General features: G+C 27.4%; 1 long non-coding RNA gene across 1 annotated transcript; it reads right to left on the reverse strand.

The window, feature by feature from the left end:
* Positions 1-9,106: 9,106 nt before the first annotated feature.
* Positions 9,107-17,381, reverse strand: LOC125841954 (uncharacterized). Its single transcript, XR_007443851.1, has 2 exons — positions 17,310-17,381; positions 9,107-9,325 (listed from the first exon to the last, which is right to left on the reverse strand). It is a non-coding gene; the product is annotated as an uncharacterized LOC125841954 (long non-coding RNA).
* Positions 17,382-21,620: the final 4,239 nt, after the last annotated feature.

The following is a 21,620-nucleotide window of genomic DNA, read 5'->3' on the forward strand; positions in this document are numbered from 1 at the left end:
CTTAAAAATATGCTATTTTCATCAAATGTTCACATTATATGTTGAACTCAAAAAGTCTTCTAAGCTGCAGTAATTTGGAACCATATATTAAATGTCACTTGCAAACCAACTATATAATATGTTGTACTGAATTTAATAACTACCATACAAATAATTGAAAAACTACCATACAAATAATTGAAAACATTATAAGTAGTGTTTTTAGTATTTCTGGTTGGGAGATGGTAAGACTTTATTTTATTTTTGTAATAGAAATAATATGAGGTCTTCATCAAATGTTTCATAAGTTTTGTTTAGTCTATAAAAGGAATGAAATTTATATGGTACTTAATACTTATTGCGACCTTTACTATAACGATATTATTTATAAATTAAATTAATTCATGGATTGGATGTATATGTCAACTTAATATCATGTGAATTATTTACTAACTTTTAACGGTATATATTTACATCGAATCAATAGATGCATATAACATGTGTTTGCATATATACTTCCTCTCACTTAACCAATATTTATTTAACCATCGTGAGTTGATCGATATGATCAGTAGTGGAGTCAAAATTTTTATTAAGACTTTCAAACTATGAAGCAGTCGAATGAACTTCAACATTTACAATTTATACATAAAAATTGATTTGTAGGTCATGTATAAATACTGTATCTTTTGGAGAAGGGTGTTCGAATGAACCACCTGGATCCCTTCTACTAGCTCCGCCCCGAATATGATATGTTTTTAAACTAGATTATAAAGATTATGATTTTCACCTAATAATTAAGGACTATATATATAGCTAAATCATAACCATGTGCCTTGTATCATATTGGATCACATTAATTAACAAATTAGCCACTAGGTTTGCATATATAGACAGTGACATGAATCTGTCTATTTTCACAAACTTACAAATAATAAATGAAAAATACTGTAGTAATGTTTAAAAATAAAAAACTCAAGAAAAAACAAGTAATCTATTTTCAAGGTAAACTTAATAAAATGTCTACTCTTTAGTGAACCATAGAAACCAGACAAAAATTCAAAGAGAGAAGAATTAGTCACCAAACTATAATTCATGTACAAGAATGTTACATCTGTATTTTCTTATCATATCCAGCTAGTACGTGATATTGTCTGTTTTAGGCCTAGACTTTACTTATATACTCAACATATCTCATGTATTTTATCGATGTGAGACTTTTTATCTTAAGCTGGAATGACACATTTTTAATAATCGATTGATCATAAATTTTTAAATACATTTTCTCTAGAAAATTAAATGTGTATACCCCATAATTAATATAGTAAAATGATTTTATATAAGCTAATTTAATTTGCATTATAAGTCTGGTCAGAATTTATAGTAAACGTGAGGTCCTCATGAAATGTTTCATTGGACTTGTAAGTTTTGACTTGTCGATGCATTTGCGGCTATTCAATCTCAAGCACATATAATTTAATTATTTTTTAATCAATTCAACATTCAAAATTCACTGACTTAATTAATTTAAATTGTTGAATTTTGAATTAAGTTGTTGAATTTTGAATTTTGGAACAATGACTACAGATGCTAACAAATTTTGTTGTGTATATACGATGAACAGAAGTTATTAGATTCGATTGAATTCATATCTGAACTTCTAACTTTGCCTCTTATGAAAACCAAAGTGAGTAGCAACACCCTACTAATCTAATGTGTTGGCGGGTGACTAGCCGGGTCACTGTTTATTAAACTCTCGCTTATATTACTAGACTATAAACTTGGTGATTTTACTTTAATTGGTCTAGTTAGTATAACAATAAAAAAAAATTAATTTAATTAACCTAGACTTTTAAGCACTATATCTAACTAAATCATAGCCTTGAATAGCGCAAAAAGCCACAATATGTGTCTTATAGTGCATATGACTACGCCAGCTACCTTAGCAATACATCCCATATGGTAAAAAATTATTAATTTACGTCAAATTATATTAAAGTATTATAATTAAATAATTTAATAAAATAAAAATATATTTAATTAACTACTCTATATATTAAGTGAAAAAATTCTACATATAAACACATATTATATGTTTTTATTGATTTGAGATGAACGATTATCCATAGTGCCAAATAGTATTTTTACCAAAATGTTTCATCATTTACTATATATAAATAAGAAAAATTCTAACCTTATAGTCTATAGATATAAAATGTGATTTTCCGAGATTCAGATGAATCCCTTCCGCTTCTGTCGATGAAAATATGTTTTATCGAGCATATATGGACAATGACGTATATCATGTGGTGGTGCCAGAACTTCAAGTAATTAAGGGGTGTCAAAATATAAAAAAAGTAAAATCGCATAAAAGTCAGTGAGTGTCAATATGTAAAATATATACATGAGAAAATAGTTTTATCTAGCTACAATGTAATTTTTTGATAAAGAATATCGGTCAACAATCCTCAAATATATATGGCTCCATCACTGCATGTATCTATCTTTTTGCATAAAATACAACAACATATATAATATGTAATTTTACGAGTGGAGTATGAGGAAAATAAAGTATGTGTAGGCTTTATCTTTACTTTTGAAGGTAAAGAAATTATTTCATATAGACTCTCGACTTTAAAGAAAAACATTTAAAAATAATAATAATAACGAAAATGAAGAAAATGAAGCAACATTTTCAAAGGCTATTTAACAAACTATTGACTCTTTAAGACCAGACAACCTACAAGAATTTAAGAGAGAAAGAATTAGTCAGCAAATTAATTAGTCATAAAACCAATCCACGTACAAATATTTTACATCTGTCCATGCATAATAAATAGAACAATTAATTAAAGAGCATTTTCCTAACGATATTTTGTCATCTTGTATTAAAATTTTAGTGCATAGTCATCATAATATATATTAAAAAATATTTCTCTAAGATTTGATCTTTTTGTGCTCTAGCCTAACAATTCCAAATGGAATTTCATCTTTTGACCATTGTTAGGCAGGAAATTGGGAAACAGAATAAAAAAATCTTTAATTGATTATAAAGTATATAATTATTTAGATTAAAGTTTGTATAACTACTTGTCTTCCTAATTTCTATGATGAATTGGTCAAAAGGTGAAGTTAAAAAAAAGTTTAATTTTCAAGGAGAAAAAAAAGGTCATAATTAAAGTCAGTTTACTTTGTATAAGACTATAAGTGGTCATGTTAATTACTTTGATAAAGAAGAAAAATCATAGTTGTGCTTTAAGCATATTATATCTTATAAAATGAAGTGTATTCATTCCGGCAACCGTGACAGAATCAAGATTTTCATAAAAGAGATTCAAAATATTAAAAAAAGTATGAAAAAATTAAAGAGATCTGACCTTATATATACAATATACTTTTTCTAACAAAGAGGATTCAAATTTTCGTCCCTAGCTAGCTAGTGATTCAAGTTGTTTTCGTTTAAATTAAAATATAAGTAGAATATAAGTGGTCTAAATTATTACCAGAAGATTTTTGACAAAAGATTCTAGCTTTTATTTTTCTAATTTTCAGAGTTAAAGGTTAAAAGTTTTTCAAACGTATCAAAGAAAAAATCTTGATTTCACATGGCTAAATGTAAGTATGTGATTTAGCTGTCAAATGAAATAGTATAAAAATGACAAGACGTTAGGAAATAAAAGTCAGTAACAAAAGAAAAAAACAAAAAGCCAAGTAATATATATGTTTAAAATTTTCGTGGACAGAGCTATTCGGTAACAGAAAGTAACACGTAATCAGAGTCAAAATTTGAATATTATTACGAATTCTAAATTTTTGACGATATCAAATGTTAGTAATTGGGTTCTGATGTTGACATAAATATAGGGTTTGCATAGCTCCGTTCTTAATTGTATATATTCAATCAGATAATTAAGGTGCGTGTAAGCTGATCGGTATAATATAGCTATAAGGGAAAATGGCACTTAAAGACGCTCCAATCCAATTTGTTGGGGTTATATATATCATAATTATATGGGGTCACTCACATGCAGCATTGAAAGATGTCTTCTTATGAGTTATAATGATAAATCTTTTGCCTTTTTTTTCACAAAATGTCAACAATAATATCTTACTGTTTATTTAATTTAATGAAGAATATATTTAACTATGGCAAATTGTGACCTTTATAACCTAAAATGTTAAAAAATCAAAAGAAGGCAAATAAACAATATTTATGGTTTAACTTTAACCCCACTTGCTACATCTATAAAAAGACTAATTGGACTACCTTCCAATTTACAAGATGAGGTAAATTGTTATATTAGTTCAACAATCATATTTTTACCTAACAACGTTAAGTATAACAAAATTCTTCAATACGATAATTTGAAAAGTCCTATTAAAGATGACTTTCATACAATTTTAACGAGAGCTAAAAAAGACGTCTCTACAAGTGAATAACCGCATTCATATAACTGGTTGCAATGTTTCATTTCCTTCAAATGATCGATGTTACAGTTACAATTTTTCTATTTCTTTCAGAATTAGTCGTCATGTGTTATTACGATACGTTGTTAGAGAATGTATTATTATAAGCATCTTATATTAGTAAGTTATTTTTCTAACAATTGAAATGTGAATATTGAAAGAATAATAGAATCTTGGATTGGTAATACACTCTTTCCAAGAAATTCAAAACCAACATTTTCAAAATTCTTTTCAACCAAATATATATTTGACAAAAAAAAAAAATACAGATCATACACGAAATGCTAGTTGTAATCAAACTGTAATCTATTTTCTACTAATTAAAAAACCTGTAAGTCACGGGTTTGTTTAGCTTAAATGTTATTTAACACGAGAATGATTAATTTAAATAAATAAAAAGACAAAGACACGTCTACATATTCCAAAATTAAAATAAATCTTCTTCCAAGGAATCTTCTTAAATCAAGTAAACTTTCTCGTGATCAAAGAGAATAAATACAAAACATTGCTCTAACTTTGTTAATAATATTAGCTTAAGTGATTTATTATTTTAAGTAAAAATTAACCTTATAATATGTAGTAGGAAAAAAGGATAAATATACCCCAAACTATCATAAATGGCATGTAAATACCCTCCGTCATACTTTTGGGACATTGCTGTCAAAAAAACTAGAGCATATATATTCTTCACTCTAACGGAAGACTAAATAGGTGCATGTGACGCAATCTTACCCGTCGATCCGATATTTAATAAATGTCGGATCTATGGATAAGATTATGACATGTGTCCCTATTTAGTCTTATGTTAGTATAATAGATATTTTTGGACGGCAGGGGCACCAATGTCCCAAAAATATGACGGAGGGTATATATCTGCATATCATTGACGATATAGTTTGAGTTAAGACAAAAAAAAATATTCGAATGAAGCCCTTATATCAAATAAGTTTTTAAATATACAAATACTTGTAGTCAAACATCAACAATAACATATCCTGCCATAAAATAGGGTCTAAAGAGGGTACACAAATCTCTCGTAAAGGTGAAAAGATTGTTTTCGAAAGATCCTTAGCTGATGTGCAAATTCGTTAATCGACAAAGGTACAAAAATTCCAAATAATTTTTTTCAAAAAAAAAAAACACGTAGAAAATTAACGAATCTAATTTTATTTTATTATTTTAATTATTCAATTCGAGATCTATAAAAACTCTCTCTACCCACTCTCACATGCAACTCTACTCAACACTTCTCTCTACTTTCTCTCTCTAAATTATCAATTTTCCTTCTTCTTCTTCTTCTTCTCAAATCCCTCTTTTTTTTCCTTCACATTTCACAAACAACAACCAGAAAAACTTCAAAAAAATCATGGGAAATTGTGTAGAAACATGTCTACAAAGAGAAAACACAGAGGAATCACAGATTCGTGAAGATGAAAAAACAGTCAAATTTCCTAAGGAAGAGGGAAAAACAAATATGAGATTGAAAGTAGTTTTGACTAAAGAGGAATTGGAATGGCTACTTCTTCAATTGAAATTCAGAGAAGGGAAAAATTTAGAGGAATTTTTGGGGGAAATTGAAAAAAACAGAGGAAAAATTTGTTCAGGATGGAAACCAAGTTTAGAAAGTATTACAGAGAGTCCTGAAGTTCCAGAAATGATGGATAGATGACTTTTTATGAGAATGCACTTTTTGTTTTTTTTGTCGGTCGGATTAATTCAAATTTGTATCGCGTAGTGTATAAGAAGATCTGTTGTATTTTTTTCAAGGCTTTAACTCGAGACTTCTGGTTTTTTGTTTTACTTCTTCTTCCTCCTTATTGTATATTTGAGTTTCTCTTTCTTTTTGTATGGATGTAGTTGAAATCCATGCTTGTAAATTTTCTTGGTGTTTTATTCCCTTTAATAGAATGGGTATTTAAAGTTTGGTTCGGATTAATTTGAATTTGTGTTGCGTTAAACGAATTAAAGGAGAAGTACTTGTTATTATTAGAAGATTTATATTTTCGAAGCTTGAATTCGAGATCTATGCTATTTTGATTTCTATTTTTTTTTTTTTTTGTATATTTGAGTTTTTTACTTAATGAAACCTTATATATGTGTTAAAAATTCAGTTACTAATGTTTGAAGTTATTGTCCTAAAATTAAATATTTGTAAAATTTAAATTTGGAATTCGGCGTTTTTTAAATATATGTTTTGTTTGCACCATTATTTAAACTCATGATAAATGCTATTTTACATTATGATGTTTTTAAATTTTCACCATCTCCGAGTTTAAAGTTATTGTTTATTAATTCTCGATGCCATTATATTGTATTATTAGATTTGATTTCACTAATTTTAGGAAAATGAAAAGATGTTTTACAAAGAAAGAAACGGAAAGCCAAGCTTAAAATACAACAATAATAATATATTCAGTATAATTTTATAAGTGAAATCTACGAGAAAATTTTATGTAATCCTTTCTCTATCTTGGGAGGTAGATAGGTTGTTTTTCGAGTAATTCTCGACTCAAGAAAAAACATAACAAAACAGTTCGGGTAAGAGAAAAAGACATGGTAAAATACAAGGCAAACATAAGTGGAAAGGTAGAATATGAGTTGGAAGATTAACTTTTTTTATTATTCGTGTCCAATATCCGTATTAAAATTCAATTATTCTGAATTTGCGTCGCATAAGGCCATTCTCTTTTTTTTTTCTTTTGGATTCCAGAAAAAAACTTAGGAAAATTACACATTTCTAAGCTTTTCTCTCCACCTAATCCAAAAAATAATAATAATTTCTTTTACCATTTTCCTAAGTTCCAAATTAAGGGAAAGTTTTTTAAGCAATAGGTAGGAATTATTTGAATCTCTTTATTATCACCGTATCGTATTGAATATTAATAATTATCTTATTAATATTTTTATTCATCAATTCACTTGATGCCATTATATTGTATTATTTTAAATCTCTAGTTCATTTTCACTTGTTTATTAATTCTTGATCCCATTATATTGTATTATTAGATTTGATTTCACTAATTTTAGGAAAATAAAAAGATGCAAGTAAACAAGGAAAGGAAAAAAACGGAAAGCCAAACATAAAATACAACAACAATAACATATTGAGTATAATTTTGTAAGTGAGATTTGCAAGAAAATTTTGTGTATGCAGATCTATCCCTATTTTGTGAGGTAGATGGATTGTTTTTCGAGAGATTCTCGATTAAAAAAAAACATAACAAAACTGTTTGAAAAAGAAGTAGCATAAGTGAAAAATGCATAGTAAAATATGAGTACGAAGATGACTTTTTTTCTATTTTCCCATTCAGTCTCCAATATCCACATTGAACCCTGACTATTCTAAATTCGCGCTGCATAAAATCCATTCTCCTTTTTTTTCTTTTGGATTCCAAAAAAGACCAAGGAAAACTACATATTTCTAAACTTTTTTCTCCACCTAATCCAAAAATAATAATTTCTTTTACCATTTTCCTAAGTTCCAAATTAAGGGAAAGATTTTTTAAGCAATAGGTGGGAATTATTTAAATCTCTTTATTAAATATTAATAATAATGTTATTAATAATTATTTTATTTTTAAATTAAACATTTTACTTGATGATAGAACAACAATTTTGGGAAAATTGTTACAATGAGGTCCAAAAAGGAAAAGATTGAAGGCCCATTTACAATGGAGCCCAAAATTCTCTAACCCATATACAAAGCCCAAGTTTTATAAATATAAGGGAAAATTGTATGAAATAACAAACTATTAATTCAAATTAAATGTTATAGCCATAGTTTATTTTAATTGTTATTCGTAGCAAACATCCCCCTTTTTTCGCCATCTGATTCGGTATACAATTAGTCATTTTCGGTATATAATTAGTCATTTTATACATTTTGGTATAAAATGTGTTTGTGTTTGTATAAAGCGAGAGAAAAGTTTATATACAAATACAAATACATATATTTTCGTCCTATACACTTATAATTATACAAATACAGGTCTTGTTATACAAATTACAATGTATAAATGAATTTATACAAAACTGAACAATTTATATAAAATTGGATGTTTGTAGCGAATTACACAAATCAAAAGCTCCATAGCAAACATAAAATTTGCTATGGAGCGCAATTATACAAACTATATCTATAACATACAAATATGATTTTTATGTTTGCTATATGTGAAAGTTGTTCTAAATATAACTATGAAATAAATCATAAGAAAACAAATAGAGTAATTAAAACTACGTAAGACGTTACGACTAATGAGGCTGGCCATTAATATCCATTATATTTCGTTCTTGAAAAGGTAAATATTAACATAATATGTGAAATTTGTAACACACAAAATAATACAAACAACCTATTACATAACTATGACATGCTATGTAACACAAATAGTGTAATTTTTTTTACGCTATCAATATATTATAGTTGAATCGAGAAATTGAACTCTACAAGGCTCTAACGTTCTTCAAGCATAGTCTCGAGTGAACAATCATGAGATTCATGAATATTGCGACTAGGAGAAGAAATAACCCTAACACAATTAGAAGGAATTTGAACTAGCTCTTGGGCAACATCCTTAAATTCGAGTACCCCTCCTTCTCTACACTTCAACAGAAGTCTTACAGCGTCTTCTTTTCTCATCAAGATTTTCACTTTAACCCCGTCACTATTTGCATGATCATTATCATCACCGCCACCGCTAACTTTATATTTCTCCAAAGAAGTACCACTATTTTTGTTCAACTCCAAAAGGGTACTTGTTTCTTCTTCTTGCTGGCATTTAGGTTCTAAATCAAATTTCACTTGTTTTTTGATTTTGGGCTTTTTCTTATCCAACTCATCTCTACAAACATAAGTAAAATTAGTAGTACTATCAACCTTATTATAATTTTTGGAGTTGATTTTCCTACCAAAATATATTTCCTTTAGTAAAGAACTAGCAAATCCCATAGTTATCACCATTTGGATATTTCTAGATAGAAAAAAAAAGTAGGAATATGAAGTTTTTTATTAGAGAAAGTAGGATAATTAGAAGAGATAAATTGAACAAGTGTTTAAATAGAAAAGTGATGAATAATTAATATGTGGAAGGAGTCAAAATGAGTAAAATTAGGTGCAAATTATAGTGACATGATAAGTCACAACTCAATAATATGATTTTGTTTCTTAATTAAAGAAAATTTGGAAGTATTTGAAACTTCTATTTAATTTTCGTTTTCTCATTGACCCAGCGACATGTTACATGCAGTTTATTCCACATTCTATATACAAAAAAAAAAACCGTGATTTTACAAGTAGAGTGCGAAAAGTGTAAGATATATGACTTTATTTCAATCTTTATGAGGATAGATAGAGTGTTTTTGATAGACTCTCGACTCAACAATAATAAAATAAATTTGGGTATAGTATTAGTTAGAGGCCGAGTTCTAGCTAGAGGTGGAAGGGGTCATCCATATCTCTTTTGTCTGAAAATTACATTTATATACAAGATTAAAATTATTGTTTAATGTATTTATAGTAAATAATGAATCTTTTTGGCTTCTGAGACTATTTAAATTTTTTTTATGTTTAAAATTTCTTAGTGAAAATTATGACGTTATCATTAATATCGGCACCACAATTTTATATCGCCAAGACACCAACCAAACACTATAAGTTAATTATGTCGAAATTATTAGTAGTATTTTTTATGCCACTAATCAAATATTATATTACTTTTGTGGAGTTCGATCTACGTTGGGAAACAGTGGCGGAGACACCTTAGAGTTAGGGTCCATGTGACAAAAAATTATATTATTTATATATGATTAAAATAATTTTTTAGGTATAGATAGTAGATATTGAACTCCCTTCGACTACTTCATGTGTCTATTTTATCAAATTTTGAACCCCTTTATTAAAAATCTTGGCTCCGCAATTGGTTGGGATTATATATTTTAGTTGATGCAATCTAACCAAATTACCCCTTAATTAGTGTTAGTTAATTGCTCAAGTTAATGTAATGTTTTGCTTTAATTAGCCGAAACATATGGTTTTAAATTTTTAGGTAACTGATGAGTAGGAAGTTGAAAACTTTGCAATCTTTTGGTTTAGGAAATAATCTTTAATCAAAACACGTCAAGTACGTAATTGGACCTTTTATTCTTGACCCGAGCGCACGGAGTAAATCTGTTTTTGTGCAATAGCTTGTAAATCACATACGATATGTAAATTGCATTATGCAAGCTCAGCCCAAGGGGTTGGATTGAGAAAATATTGATAAGTGGAATCGATCTCTAGCCTAATTCCCTTATGGAATATCACTTGTTGCACCAATTCAGTCACTCTTACGAATACGTAGTTAGACTTTACTTATGAATATTGTTTATGACAAGTAAAAATTAATGGAGGAAGTATTTTATTAAAAGCTTTCAACATTTAATAAAGTTAGAATTTTCTTTTCAAACTTATCACTCGAATTTTAGTCAATTAACTAGTCCAAGAACCTTAAAACAAGTCTACTAGTTGGATTTTGATACTTTTGAATTGACATATGATATCTCTATAGCACTGTTAATCAAAGAAATTTCTTCTTTTTGTCTGTGATGAGAATTTTCTTCTTGTTTTCTTTTTCTTTTTCTTTTTGAATTTAAATATACTGAAAGTTCATAGAAAAGTCTTCGACCTTATTTAGAAATGAGATGTAATTATAGTTATATCTTGTGGGGGAGGTAGGGATCATTGGAGCGATTCATCTGAATCTAATACAATATTTTATGCAGGGAAATTCAATATTTGTTTATGAGTACATGAGTTGGTTCTTTTGTGTTACTTGATTTTTAACTAATGATTTATATATACTAAATGATTTTTCATAAGATTAACATAAAATTTAGATCAAAATTACTTGATTTTATCAAATTCATACCCTAAACTATAAACAGTATATCAATTCGTCTCTACTAAAATGAGTCTCGTGCTAAACACATTAAATATTGAATTTGTTAAATTTAAATTTTAAATCCGTCTATAAAAATCGGCTCGACCGTGAGGTGTTGGGATGGAGACACCACAGGGCTAGTAGACATTGGACTGGGGAACGTTACTTCTGCGACATGTCAAATAAAATTTGTCCTAATAAGAGAAAAAATGAACGTAGAATTAATGTAACCAAACGTGTTATATTTTGTTTCCACGTCTTCTTCTTTTTTTTTTTTCGTTTGAGAACAATATTAGTTCTTACTTCTTCTGTTTCATTTTATATGATATATATTATTCATATAAATTAATTATAATTAAGTTAACTAATTATAATTATCCACAAATTTTGACAGATTGTCATGATATTCTTAGTATTTTTATGACGATAAATTATCTTATTAAAGGTCAAATTATAAGCTGAAAATTAAATTATTTTTAAATATAAAAAGATATCCTTATTTTCGAATTAACTTATAATAGAATATTATACATTACATGAATTAAAATAAAGTATTTTATATTTTTAGAAAAGAAAATTTTCGATTGAGTATTAGACCAATAATGCATTGTTTGATATACCAAGTTACCTTTATTAAAATAATTTTTTGTCTTTATAAGTTATCTTCTTCTTTCTTCTTATATTCCATTAGTCAAAGTTAGATTCTTGACACCATTTCTAGGCCAAAAAACTATCACCTTTTACAAATGTCTTACATTAATTAAAATTTTATTTTTCTCTTTATTTTAACCAAGAAACAAAAAGAATTCAATAGCTAAACTTGTCACGTAGAAGTTTTATTATTTATTTATTTTCTCTATTTATCTTCTCACTCCACTTCTACTACATTTAATTTCTTCAGAACTTCACATCTTCTATTCGTTGTAATTTTAATAAATTTTTGAATATAAATTTTTGTTTCATATAAAAAATATTGAGTTTAGATGAATTTAATATTGCAATGTTACATCTGTCTCTTCACCTGTCTATCCTAGTAAGAGGTAAAAGAGACGGAGTTTTAAATATTACGGTGTTTTTAGTATGTCCAAGAATAATTATTTGATTTAATTAACTTACATTATCGTGATAATTTTTATAAGTTATCAACAAAATTTATCATAATATAACAAGTTATTTATCCTTTATTCTAAAATTATCAATTAATGTTATTACATAATATAAAGTTAGGTACAAAATAAACTCAAGTATACCTCCTAGAGGCTTGAGTAAAAAATAAATCATATACAAAATTCTCTAACCCATATACAAAGCCCAAGTTTTATATATACAAAACTATGAAATAAATCATAAGAAAACAAATAAAGTAATTAAAACTACGTAAGACGTTACGACTAATGAGGCTGGCCATTAATATCCATTATACTTCGTTCTTGAAAAGGTAAATATTAACATAATATGTGAAATTTGTAACACATAAAATAATACAAACAACCTATTATATAACTAGGACATGCTATGTAACACAAATAGTGTAATTTTATTACGCTATCAATATATTATAATTGAATCGAGAAATTGAACCCTACAAGGCTCTAACGTTCTTCATGTATAGTATTGAGTGAACAATCATGAGATTCATGAATATTGCGACTAGGAGAAGAAATAACCCTAACACAATTAGAAGGAATTTGAACTAGCTCTTGGGCAACATCCTTAAATTCGAGTACCCCTCCTTCTCTACACTTCAACAGAAGTCTTATAGCGTCTTCTTTTCTCATCAAGATTTTCACTTTAACCCCGTCACTATTTGCATGATCATTATCATCACCGCCACCGCTAACTTTATATTTCTCCAAAGAAGTACCACTATTTTTGTTCAACTCCAAAAGGGTACTTGTTTCTTCTTCTTGTTGGGATTTAGGTTCTAAATCAAATTTCACTTGTTTTTTGATTTTGGGCTTTTTCTTATTCAACTCATCTCTACAAACATAAGTAAAATTAGTAGTACTATCAACCTTACTATAATTTTTGAAGTTGATTTTCCTACCAAAAAATATTTCCTTTAGTAAAGAACTAGCAAATCCCATAGTTATCACCATTTGGATATTTCTAGATAGAAAAAAAAAAGTAGGAATATGAAGTCTTTTATTAGAGAAAGTAGGATAATTAGAAGAGATAAATTGAACAAGTGTTTAAATAGAAAAGTGATGAATAATTAATATGTGAAAGGAGTCAAAATGAGTAAAATTAGGGGCAAATTATAATGACATGATCAGTCACAACTCAAGAATATAATTTTGTTTCTTAATTAAAGAAAAATTGGAAGTATTTGAAACTTCTATTTAATTATTGTTTAAGTAATCAATTAAGGAGAAGAATGAACAATAAAAATAGTTAAATATAACTTTCTCATTGACCCAGCGACACGTAGTTTATTCCACATTTTATATATAAAAATAATAACACTTTTTTAATGTAATTTTATGATTAGAGTCATGAGAGGGTAAGATGTATGACCTTATTCCTATTTTTGTGAGGATACAGAGGATGTTTCTGATAGGCTTTCGAGTCTCGACTCAACAATAATAAAATAAATTTAGGTATAGTTTTAGCTAGGGGCTGAGTTCTAGCTAGCTATTGATATTAGCACCACAATTTTTTATGTCGCTAACCAAACTATATATAAGTTAATTATGTTGAAATTATTACTAGTATTTTTTATGCGACTAACCTAATATTATATTACTTTTATGGAGTTCGATCTACGTTGGGAATTGGGATTATTTATTTTAGTTGATGCAATCGAACCAAATTACCCCTCAATTAGTGTTAGTTAATTGTTCAAGTTAATGTAATGTTTTGCTTTTATTAGCCGTACCAATTCAGAGACGGAGCTAGGTGGGGGTTCATGGGTTCGTTCGAACTCAGTAACTTTTCCATAGACCATGTATTTGTACTAGAAAATTAATTAAATATATATGTATATTAATTTGTGAACTCCTAACAAAATGATTGATGGTTATTAATGAAATTTAGAACCCCCAAACTGTTAATCCTGACTTCGTCTCTGCGTATCATATGGTTTTTAATTTCTAGGTGTAAGTGATGAGTAGGAATTTGAAAACTTACAATCTAGTCGAGAAAATAATCTCTAGAAAAAACACGTCATGTAGTTGGACCTTTTATTCTTGATCCGAGCACACGGAGTAAATATGTTTTTGTGCAATAGCTTGTAAATCACACTGGATATGTAAATTGCCTTATGTAAGCTCAGCCCAGGGAGTCCGATTGAGAAGATGTTGATAAGTGGAATTGATTTATAGCCTAGCTACCTTATGGAATATCACTTGTTGCACCAACTCAATCATTCTTACGAATACGTACTTGAACTTTACTTATATATAATTTATGACAAGTAAAAATTAATGGAGAAAGTATTTTATTAAGAGCTTTCAACATTTAATAAAGTTTGAATTTTCTTTTCAAACTTATCACTTGAATTTTAGTCAATTAACTAGTCTAAGAACCTTAAAACAAGTCTACTAGTTGGATTTTGATACTTTTGAATTGACATATATATCAATAGCACTATTAATCAAAGAAATTTCTTCTTTTTGTCTAATGAGAATTTTCTTTCTTTTTCTTTTTGAATTTAAATATACTGAAAGTTCATAGAAAAATCTTCGACCTTATTTAGAATTGAGATGTAATTATAGTTATATCTTGTGGGGGAGGTAGGGATCATTGGAGTGATTCATTTGAATCTAATACAATCTTTTATGCAGGGAAGTTCAATATTTATTTATGAGTACATGAGTTGGTTCTTTTGTGTTACTTGATTTTTAACTAATGATTTATATATACTAAATGATTTTTCATAAGATTAACATAAAATTTAGATCAAAATTACTCGATTTTATCAAATTCATACCCTAAACTATAAACAGTATATCAATTCATCTCTACTAAAATGAGTCTCGTGCTAAACACATTAAATATTAAATTTGTTAAATTTAAATTTTAAATCCGTCTATAAAAATCGGCTCGACCGTGAGGTGTTGGGATGGAGACACCACAGGGCTAGTAGACATTGGACTGGGGAACGTTACTTCTGCGACATGTCAAATAAAATTTGTCCTAATAAGAGAAAAAATGAACGTAGAATTAATGTAACCAAACGTGTTATATTTTGTTTCCACGTCTTCTTCTTTTTTTGTTCGTTTGAGAACAATATTAGTTCTTACTTCTTCTGTTTCATTTTATACGATATATATTTTTCATATAAATTAATTATAATTAAGTTAACTAATTATAATTATCCACAAATTTTGACAGATTGTCATGATATTCTTAGTATTTTTATGACGATAAATTATCTTATTAAAGGTCAAATTATAAGCTGAAAATTAAATTATTTTTAAATATAAAAAGATATCCTTATTTTCGAATTAACTTATAATAGAATATTATACATTACATGAATTAAAATAAAGTATTTTATATTTTTTAGAAAAGAAAATGTTCGATTGAGTATTAGACCAATAATGCATTGTTTGATATACCAAGTTACCTTTATTAAAATAATTTTTTGTCTTTATAAGTTATCTTCTTCTTATATTCCATTAGTCAAAGTTAGATTCTTGACACCATTTCTAGGCTAAAAAACTATCAACTTTTACAAATGTCTTGCACGAATTAAAATTTTATTTTTCTCTTTATTTTAACCAAGAGACAAAAAGAATTCAATAGCTAAACTTGTCACGTAGAAGTTTTATTATTTATTTATTTTCTATTTTTATCTTCTCACCCCACTTCTACTACATTTAATTTCTTCAGAACTTCACATCTTCTATTCGTTGTAATTTTAATAAATTTTTGAATATAAATTTTTGTTTCATATAAAAAATATTGAGTTTAGATGAATTTAATGTTGCAATGTTACATCTGTCTCTTCACCTGTCTATCCTAGTAAGAGGTAAAAGAGACGGAGTTTTAAATATTACGGTATTTTTAGTATGTCCAAGAATAATTATTTGATTTAATTAACTTACATTATCGTGATAATTTTTATAAGTTATCAACAAAATTTAACATAATATAACAAGTTATTTATCCTTTATTCTAAAATTATCAATCAATGTTATTACATAAAGTTAGGTACAAAATAAACTCAAGTATACCTCCTAGAGGCTTGAGTAAAAAATAAATCATATACAAAATTCTCTAACCCATATACAAAGCCCAAGTTTTATATATACAACTATGAAATAAATCATAAGAAAACAAATAAAGTAATTAAAACTACGTAAGACGTTACGACTAATGAGGCTGGCCATTAATATCCATTATACTTGGTTCTTGAAAAGGTAAATATTAACATAATATGTGAAACTTGTAACACATAAAATAATACAAACAACCTATTATATAACTAGGACATGCTATGTAACACAAATAGTGTAATTTTTTTACGCTATCAATATATTATAATTGAATCGAGAAATTGAACCCTACAAGGCTCTAACGTTCTTTAGGTATAGTCTTGAGTGAACAATCATTAGATTCATGAATATTGCGACTAGGAGAAGAAATAACCCTAACACAATTAGAAGGAATTTGAACTAGCTCTTGGGCAACATCCTTAAATTCGAGTACCCCTCCTTCTCTACACTTCAACAAAAGTCTTACAACGTCTTCTTTTCTCATCTAGATTTTCACTTTAACCCCGTTACTATTTGCATGATCATTATCATCACCGCCACCTCTAACTTTATATTTCTCCAAAGAAGTACCACTATTTTTGTTCAACTCCAAAAGGGTACTTGTTTCTTCTTCTTGTTGGGATTTAGGTTCTAAATCAAATTTCACTTGTTTTTTGATTTTGGGATTTTTCTTATTCAACTCATCTCTACAAACATAAGTAAAATTAGTAGTACTATCAACCTTATTATAATTTTTGGAGTTGATTTTCCTACCAAAAAATATTTCCTTTAGTAAAGAACTAGCAAATCCCATAGTCATCACCATTTGGATATTTCTAGATATAAAAAAAAAAGTAGGAATATGAAGTTTTTTATTAGAGAAAGTAGGATAATTAGAAGAGATAAATTGAACAAGTGTTTAAATAGAAAAGTGATGAATAATTAATATGTGGAAGGAGTCAAAATGAGTAAAATTAGGGGCAAACTATAGTGACATGATCAGTCACAACTCAAGAATATAATTTTGTTTCTTAATTAAAGAAAAATTGGAAGTATTTGAAACTTCTATTTAATTATTGTTTAAGTAATCAATTAAGGAGAAGAATGAACAAGAAAAATAAGTAAAAGACTTTTTCAAAGTTAAAATGAAATAACTTTCTCATTGACCCAGCGACACGTAGTTTATTCCACATTCTATATATTAAAATGATAACACTTTTTTAATGTAATTTTATGATTAGAGTCATGAGAGGGTAAGATGTATGACCTTACTCCTATCTTTGTGAGGATACAGAGGATGTTTCTGATAGGCTCTCGAGTCTCGACTCAACAATAATAAAATAAATTTAGGTATAGTTTTAGCTAGGGGCTGAGTTCTAGCTAGCTATTGATATTAGGATCACAATATTTTATATCGCTAACCAACTCAATCACTCTTACGAATACGTAGTTGAACTTTACTTATATATAGTTTATGACAAGTAAAAATTAATGGAGAAATTAAAGTATTTTATTATCAATCAATGTTATTACATAAAGTTAGGTACAAAATAAACTCAAGCATATATACCTCCTAGAGGCTTGAGTAAAAAATATTCATGAATAATCATAGGGNATAACACTTTTTTAATGTAATTTTATGAATAGAGTCATGAGAGGGTAAGATGTATGACCTTATTCCTATCTTTGTGAGGATACAGAGGATGTTTCTGATAAGCTCTCGAGTCTCGACTCAACAATAATAAAATAAATTTAGGTATAGTTTTAGCTAGGGGCTGAGTTCTAGCTAGCTATTGATATTAGCATCACAATATTTTATATCGCTAACCAACTCAATCACTCTTACGAATACGTAGTTAAACTTTACTTATATATAGTTTATGACAAGTAAAAATTAATGGAGAAAGTATTTTATTATCAATCAATGTTATTACATAAAGTTAGGTACAAAATAAACTCAAGCATATATACCTCCTAGAGGCTTGAGTAAAAAATATTCATGAATAATCATAGGGAAAAAAAAACCTCAAGGGCTCTTAATAACGAAGCGGGTTGAAAATTATGAACAGTAAAACTAACTCACTATACATTCTTCTCGCCCCGCTCCACTGCCACCCCTAACTATTGACTAAGAGAAGAAATTAAATAACTTTAACACTACTAGAAGGAACTTGTACAAGTTGTTGAGCAACATCCATAAACTCAAGAGCCCCTCCATTTCTATACTTTATCAGAAGTCTCGCAGCGTCTTCTTTTTTCATTAAAATTTTCACTTTTATAATCCCATCATAATTTGCAATATTAACACCTTCTTGTACTTTTGTTTCCTCCTCTTGAGTAATTGTATTTTTCTCGAAAGTATTATTCTTTTCGTTTTCCTCTTCTTCTTTTGATGGATGATATTTTGGTTCTAAATCAAATTTCACTTGTTTCTTGATTTTAGGCTTCTTTTTCTCTAAATCATCTCTACACACATAAGTAGTAGTAGTGATATTACTACTTTCAACAATTTTGGTTTTTCTTGATTTACTTTTTTCACCAAAGTGAATTCCCTTAAGAAAAGACCTCCCAAATCCCATATTTAATTATTTTTTAAAAAATATTGAACTATATGGAGATTTAGGAGGAGTAATAAGGGGTTATGGCTATATTGTTGTAGAGAGGATGAAAAAAAAGAGATGATGAATTAAGTGTTTAAATAGATGAGTTAAGCTTTGAAAGAGTCAATTGGATTATAAATTGGGGCAGCCACATAAGTCATGATTGTGACAGTGAAGAAATAAAATATTCTTGTTGTTTACTTAAATAATTGAAATATTTAATCATAACAATAACATATTCAGTATTAATAGACGGTTTTTGATATAAATTATTTATTTTTACTTTTGTTCAAAATGAAGAAAAATCCACATAGTAAACAGGTGTCCACAAAATAAAATGAAAACTACAAGCATATAATGCACACGTATATTATGTATATTAATCAATAAATATAAATATTTTTGATTGAGCAATCGAATATATAATTATCATTTTAATTAATGTATATAATAAGAAGAAATGATGAAGAGTCCTTAAATGAATTCTTCTATTGTGGTCCTCATAGAGATTTTGTAGCATTAATTTCTTCCTACTTTACAAGCATATTACTTTTTCCTCAAACATTAATATTCTCTGGATTTAATTTTTATATGCAGAATAATTTACACATTTTTAATGGTAAAGTTTACGTTATATTGATATGTTGTTGTTGACTAGAGTTATAAATTGGTGTTCGTGAAAATAGGTACGTAAAAAATATTATTAACTAAGACAAAATTTTCAAATAAAAAATTATAATATTTATTCATTATTTACATCAATTCACTAAATAACATATTGTCTTGATTTATATATACTTGTATAAATCATGTTAATCATAAAAAAATATAATTTTAATTACTGACGTAATTATGATGAATTAATAATATTGAAGTATCGATTGATATAAATATCGGATGCAAATAATTTTGTTCAGAGGCACGAGGAAGACTAAAGAGGTCCTCAATAGTCTATTCTAACACTATTTTAATTTACTACATGTTGTAGTAAGTAACATTAGACTAAGTCTTGGGAAATTGAAAGTGACATGCTTCTTAATATTAATGAATTGGATTAAAAAGATAGTTCGATGTATAAAATATTTCATATTTAAGAGTCACACCTCAAAAAAATGTAATATAATCAGTTTATTCTAATGCAAATAGTAATAAATATTTTTAAAATCGAATTTGTAACGTATAAATGATATGAAGAACACTACTGTATTGTTTCTTTGACTCCCCTTAATTCCATTAATATTGAATAAAATGTAAGTCTAATTTTCTAGTAAAACGCGTTTTTATTTGTATGGTTTTGTTAATGTTATTATTATTAATCAACTGGTCAAGTTAAAGTGCTAATACTCATATTTTCTATGTTGAATATACCTACCAATAATCTTGTCATTATATGTCTTTTAGACAAGTTTATATATTATTTTTTAATTATGTTAGTTCTAGACCAAGATTCTTTTAAATCAACCCCTTTTCCCATGTGAACTTGAACGTGTAATTGTAGTACGTACGTACTATTAGATTTTATTATAAGAGAGTTTCTAATTTTAGACTATGATATAAGTTATATATGTAATTTTTTAATAATGTCAAGTTCTAGATCAAGATTATATTAAATTAACCTCTTTTTCCAATGTAACCTTGAATTGAACGTGGAATTGCAGTACGTAGTAGTAGTATTGGGTTTTATTATAAGAGTTTTTTCATAAAATTTACATTTAGACTATGATATAATTAGTTATATATATATATATATGTCAAGTTCTAGTCTTCTAGACCAAGATTGTCTTAAATTAACCTCCTTTTCCCATGTAATATATACTACTATTAGTGCTAATTATTATAAGAGAGTCTTTTTATTACATCTAATGTTGACTATGATATAAGTTATACATGTATAACTAGGATTACATGCCATGTATTTCAAAGCCTTTGAACATAGTCTTTTTATTTGTTGTCATTCTTTAAATTACACTCTGTTTGGATCATTGTTACCCATTGTACTGTATTGTATTGTTATCATACATACAATGTTGTTTTTATTGTTACTTAAAATGTTTTGTATTGTATTGTATTGTTAAATTTCGTTGTTACGTAACAATGAAAACCCTCATTTTATGGAACAACCGATTTGGTGTGTTCCCATTATTACTTAATTTATTTTTCTAATTATATCCTTACGTAATATTTCATAATATTATTTTACCCTTTACCCTATATTATTGAATCCCAGTCAAACCTCCCGCCTTATAATAATTAAGGTCATTTTAATAAATTTATAAATTACAAACAATAAAAATATTACTAAACATCAGCAAACAATACAGTCTATCCAAACATTATATCTATCATACAATACAATACAATACAGTACATTACAATACAGTACAATGGGCAACAATGATCCAAACAGAGTGTAATCACATCCATGATAGTAATTTGTAACTACTTTTAACTTA

This window comes from Solanum stenotomum, chromosome 10, assembly GCF_019186545.1.
Source record: "Solanum stenotomum isolate F172 chromosome 10, ASM1918654v1, whole genome shotgun sequence".
In the NCBI taxonomy this organism is placed as follows: Eukaryota; Viridiplantae; Streptophyta; class Magnoliopsida; order Solanales; family Solanaceae; genus Solanum; species Solanum stenotomum.